Source organism: Hordeum vulgare, chromosome 6H (assembly GCF_904849725.1).
Source record: "Hordeum vulgare subsp. vulgare chromosome 6H, MorexV3_pseudomolecules_assembly, whole genome shotgun sequence".
NCBI classification, from domain to species: Eukaryota; Viridiplantae; Streptophyta; class Magnoliopsida; order Poales; family Poaceae; genus Hordeum; species Hordeum vulgare.
In genome coordinates, this window is record NC_058523.1 from 211,865,675 (window position 1) to 211,871,546 (window position 5,872).

A 5,872-nucleotide genomic window follows, 5' to 3' on the forward strand; every position below is an offset into this window, starting at 1 on the left:
CAACAAGATGTTGGTCACACTGAAGTCGGTAGCACCGATGCAGTTTCGATTGCACCGATTTGGTGGGAATGGCTAGGGTTCTGTCTGAGATTCAAACTCAATGGGTACGATGTGGCAATGTTGGTGACACCAAATTTGTATATGTGTAACTTGACAGAGTGGATATGTGGGAAAATAACTTAGTGTTTTGGAGGATAACTTTGAGCATTCGAGCAATTATTTCATTTTACTACCCCACCGTCTTTTAATAGTATTGGCTTTGCTATAGACTCAAAAGTGATTTCTCACAAATATAAAATGAAGAGTCTTCTAGCTTGAGGCTTGAGACAATATTATTCCTTTCTTGCATCTAGTGGCATCTACACATAAACCTTAAGCATTAAATCTTTTGAACTTTTCTGAAATATACTTGGAAAACACATTAGTCTAATGATGCATATGTTGTGATCAATTATAGAAACCACCCTAGGGAGCAATTGTACTTCCACAGGGGATTAACCCCCGATGTCTTCCGGATCGCATGGACCTCCCCATTCTATCTTTCGCTCGTTCTCTCGCTTGCCTGACCATAGACGATCGCACTTGTTGCCTTCGCTCGCCACCTGCGTAGGCGTTGTGCTTCCCCCACCTTTTTGTTGGGTCCAAGAGCCCGCCTCACCGTGTTCTTCATCCATGATGAGACATGCCATTCGAGATGCTTCAAAGCCTCGCAATCAAGCTCGTCTTCTCAGCCGGACCGCTGAAGCTATCACCATCAATTCACTTCATCAAATGAGCCCCCGAGCCGCCTAACCGCCCGGTTTGACTCGCGGTGAGCTAACGAAGCGAACCCCTCTACACTATTGCTTGTTCTCGTCCTTGAGACCCTGGCTCTGCCATGACTGAGCCGCCGTCCGCCATAGCCATCACTCCCGTAGACCCCCTGCTCCTGTCGCCTATCAGCGCTGCCCATCGCGCTCCTAGAGCTCCCACGAGCCTAACGTCCCTAGCAGATTGTTGTGCCCCTCTCTGTAGTGTTGGCAGCTTCGAGCCCGTAGCTGAACTGCCGTGAGAGAGCTTGCCATTGTCAGCTCTCGCGACGAGCCCACCACCTCTCACAACCACCTAGGTATACGCCTGAATTCGGGCTACGCCATGGTGCTTCCCTTTGTCGTCCCCACGACCTCTGGAGCGGACTCTGCCGTGCCCAATGTCGTTAGCAACGACCTCACCGGCTTGGGTCACTAGCCAGTGGGGCCAGCCGTCAGGTGATTAGGATTAATCCTAATTACTTGTTAATTAACCGTAACAGCCACTAACAATTGGCCCTTCTTTATTAATTAGCAAGAAATGTTTTAGTTATAGAAAATAAACCCTCTTAACACAATGAGTCTCTAACAAGTGGGACCCACTCGTCAGGTTTGACCTGGCACAGTCAGTTGACGTGCAGAGGTCATGCTGATGTAGTGCTGACGCAATTAATCCTATCTGGAATTAAAATAAATACTAAATGATCTATCTATTTTGAGAAAATGTTATAAATTTTGAAAAATCATAGAAATTCAACCATAACTCAGATGAAAATAATATATATATATATATATATATATATATGAGAAGTTACAGCAAAATGCAAGTAATCTGTTTATGCTATGTTCATGTATGTTTAACAAGTTAACAACCCTTTTCAGAACAAATCATGGTTAAGAAATTTTTGAAACAACATTTGGACTTGTAATTTAGCATATATTTGAGTTCCCCTTCACTTAATATGGCTATCTATTGCATTATGTCAATTAAATGTTTTAACATGACATATCATACATGTGGTTATGCGTTGCATGAATTGAATGTTGTTTCCTCTTGTTTGCCGGTGGTTGTTTTTCCTCCATAGATGGTTCCGATGTTGTTATCAATGAAACTACTGAAGAGAAGTGTTATCTTCATACTGATAGGCAAGCAACCTGTAACAGCCCCAATGCAATACCTTCCGCTTTTGTATATCTTTCCTGGCATGGCAACCTTGCTATCTTAATCTTAAGTGGAATGAGATTGATCTTGTGTTCATTATCTGTTGCATCATGGCATCATGAATAACATCATTCCTCTTTGTCTTGTGGTGCTTGTCTTGCACATTGGTGTTTGTAAGTGTGAGTGCAATGTGTGGATGTGACTTGGTGTTTGAAATGTGATTGGGAGCAACACGATCCAACTCAAAACCCCCTTGTTGCATCATAGCACCTAAAGCCCTTCTTTCTTTTATTTCGTGGCAGATTTGAAAGTTTCTATTTTGCCTTCATAAAAAAGTTCTTCCCCTTCTAAAAATCTTCTTATTAATTGTGGAGTGCAACCCCCTCTGGTTTGATTTCATTTTACTTTTGGTTTTAATTAAAACAAAGCCCCATTTCAGATATAAAGAATTTATTTTTTCTCTTCTAAAAATGCCCCACTTATTTATATAAATAGTAGCAATATTTTAGAAGACCAAAGATATTTTCATCTTACAAAAAATCTTTTTCTTTTAGCATCTGTCATTTATTCAAAAGTTGTGCTAGTTTATTTTGCAAAACCCCTTTTAATTAGAGAGGAGAGTATCCACGACCAAGTCATTGTTTGTTTCAGCCCAAGGCCTGGCTGGCGAACCTTTCCTTTTTCCTCTCGATGTAACTGTTGTACGACTCGTGTAGATACCGACGATGCACCTTTTACCTTGATAAGACGGCAAGGAGCTCGTGGCTAGAGCTATAAAGCTCCACTACGGCATCCCTAAACCTAGCCTCGCCATTTCCGTGCTCCTCTCCCAAGTAGAGCCGTCGGGGCGAGCCCCCGAGCACCACCACCACACCATGGCCCGCTCCTGCAGTAGCTCGTCACCAGTGTAGCGGCGCCCCTCTTCTTCCTCGACTGGATTAGGAGCTCACGGAGGACCGTGAGGTTCCGTTCCCACAAAAATCAGATGCCAAGGTCTACCACCTCGACGTCCACGATTACCGGCTCTTTTGCCACCTCAAGCGACCTCTTCTGTAGCAGAACCACGATGTTGATGCCGTCCTCCCTGTCCATCGTGCGAGCCCCTCTCTTGTGCCCTATCGGTGAGTGTGCACCTCCTCTCTTCCCCATTGCCTTCTGCTTTGCCGCGCTATCATCGCCTTGCTATGCCGGAGATGCACTGGTGTGAGCCCATGCTGGAGCGTGTGCATGCGTGCGTGCATGGGCTCGTAGCACCCCCTGCTTCGTTCCACCACATCATCCAAGTAGATCCCCATGTAGAGGCCAGCGTAGCACCATGTAGTTGTGCCTATGTGCAATGGCGAGATCGTCGTTGGCGTTTGTCTGCTAAGCAGTTGGCGGTAGTGTTGGAAGTAGAGAGGTGGTGGATTCGACCCCCACTTCTCACCCTTTTTATTTTCTGTTGCATATTGTTGATTGTTGTAGTGTGCCACTGACAGTGGGCCACAGGGCCCACCTGCCATGCACAAGGGGCCCCCTGGTGTCTATGACGAGAGGCACCCCCGTGTTAATTAATCTGTGTAGTTCTTATTGCATTTTATGTGATATTCCATTTTTGGAATAAATCCAGAAGTGGAATAGGCCAAATTTGGCATATGCTAAATTTGGCACTCATTTGACATATAAGTGATTTAATATTTAGAGTAATTTTTCTTTTCTATTTTGTTGTAGTTTTATGCATGCAAGTATAGTGGTGCGATATATGATTTTGGGGTTGAAGAACACAAGGAATCCAATGCTGGCATTAGATTTTACTTTTGGGCAAGTTTGCAAAAATGTCATTTTGTGATGAGGTGACATTTGGTCATTTTTGTAGGTTTAATTCTATGCATGGTTTGGAGTTTTTTCCATCATGAAAGTTCTAGCATTTTATGTTTACTAGGGACTGGAATTTTTGTTTGGCCTTGTCGGCGTTCTGGGAATGGGGGTACCCAGACTTGCCTGCCTGGGGCCCAGGATTGGCCCACTTAATCGACCAAGAGCCAACAAGTCCGGCACCACTCAAGGCAAGGGCCTCGCGAGGGGCCAAGCCTCACGAGGAGGAACATTTTCAAGACCCGCAGGAGGCCTCCTCAGGACCCCTCTGATACGTCCCAAACGTATCTATAATTTCTGCTTGTTCCATGATCTTTTGGGTGACATTGTTATATGTTTTGCTACACTTTTATATCTTTTTACACATATTTGGACTAACCTACTAACTCAGTGCACCCAGTGCCAGTTCTTGTCTGTTGATCTCTTTTTGCAGGGGCTTTTACCCAATTTTCGAAGCCTCAAAAATCCCGAGAAAAATATATAAAAAATCAGCGTACCGGAAGCTTCTAGATCACCGAAGAATGGCCAGAGGGGCCCAAGGGCCGTCCAGGCGACCTCCTAGCGCGACCAACCCCCTAGCCGCGCCCACAAGCCGCCTAGGTGGGTCCCACATCCTCCGGTGCTCTCCTTCGGCCTATATATACCTCTCCGAGAGGAAACCCTTCGAGAAGATCCAGAATCGTGAATTTCGTCATCGTTCCGCCGCCGCAACGCTTCTGAGATCGGGAGCGTCAGGAGTCTCCTTCCGGGAGCTTCTCCACTGCCATGGACGCTTCCCGAACCTGCCGTGAGTAGTCCTCCTTGGACCATGAGTCCATGACCAGTAGCTATGTGATGTCTTCTCTCCAATCTTGTGCTTCAATGGTTAGTCCTGGTGAGCTGCCCTGCATGATCAAGGCATCTATGTAATTCTCTTGCTATTGATATGCTAGTTTTCTTGGGATCCGATGGATTATGAGAGTATGTTGAGGTTGTTATGAGTTATATATTCGATCATCCTTTTATAGTATGTTCCATAGTGATTGATGCATGTTTTCCGTTGCTATTTATTGCTTTGGCCGAGTAGTAGATTGTAACTCCAAGATGGGGCGTTATGGATGATTGCTGGTTCATGCCCCTTGATGTCTAGCTTGAGTGATAGAAACATGAGACTAGGGGATGTGTTGTTGCCACCAGCGATAAAACAACTGTGCTTGTGACCATGGTTGCAAGGATTGTTTACCTTACACATAGTTCGTTAATGCAGTTGTCCGTTGCTCTGAGTTTACACTTTGGGTGGGACTCGCAACTTAATACCATCGAGATGTTCTGGATATATATCTCAAGGTGGATGATTAGTAAATAGATGCTGATGAATACACGATCTACATGTCTTGGAGTACTGCTCATTACTATTGAACCTCTAACTATCAAGTAGCATAATTAGCATTGTGGTGTGTTCATAATTCTGTCAATTGCCCAACTGTAATTTGTTTACCCAAGCATAGTTGTTTATCGTCTTTTGGAAGAGAGACATCACTAGTGAACATCATTTGACTCCAGTCCATATCACCATCATTGTTTACACCTCCAACATTTACCGTTTTCATTTACTTTTCTACTGCAATCACTAATACTATTTCCGCTTGTGTTTTCATCCTTCGCAAACTACAAGGCCGGAGATATTGAGAACCTCTCTGTAATCGTTGGGAGCAAAGTTATTTGTCTGTGTGTAGGTCCATGTCTTCTGCTAGCGCCAGGGTGGGAGACACCTACTTGTTGAGCCTAGGAGTCCTCCTGGTTTGGTAAACCTTGCAGTCTCCGTGTAAGGGAAAACTTGTTGCTGACTACATCTCAACCTTCCACTTGGGGTAACCAACGAGGAGCGAGAAGTGTAAACATCATCTCGTCATCACCCTCCGGAGCGGCAGAGACTCCGAGGCAAGACCGAGCCTCTAGAGTAAAGGATGACACGGAGAAAGGACATGTGGGCAGCGGATTGCATGATAGAGCAGTTTACCCTTTCGTGCAAAGGAGGGAATACATACGTGGGTTCCAAAGGCATCTCCCAAAGGTTTCCGTTCTAGTG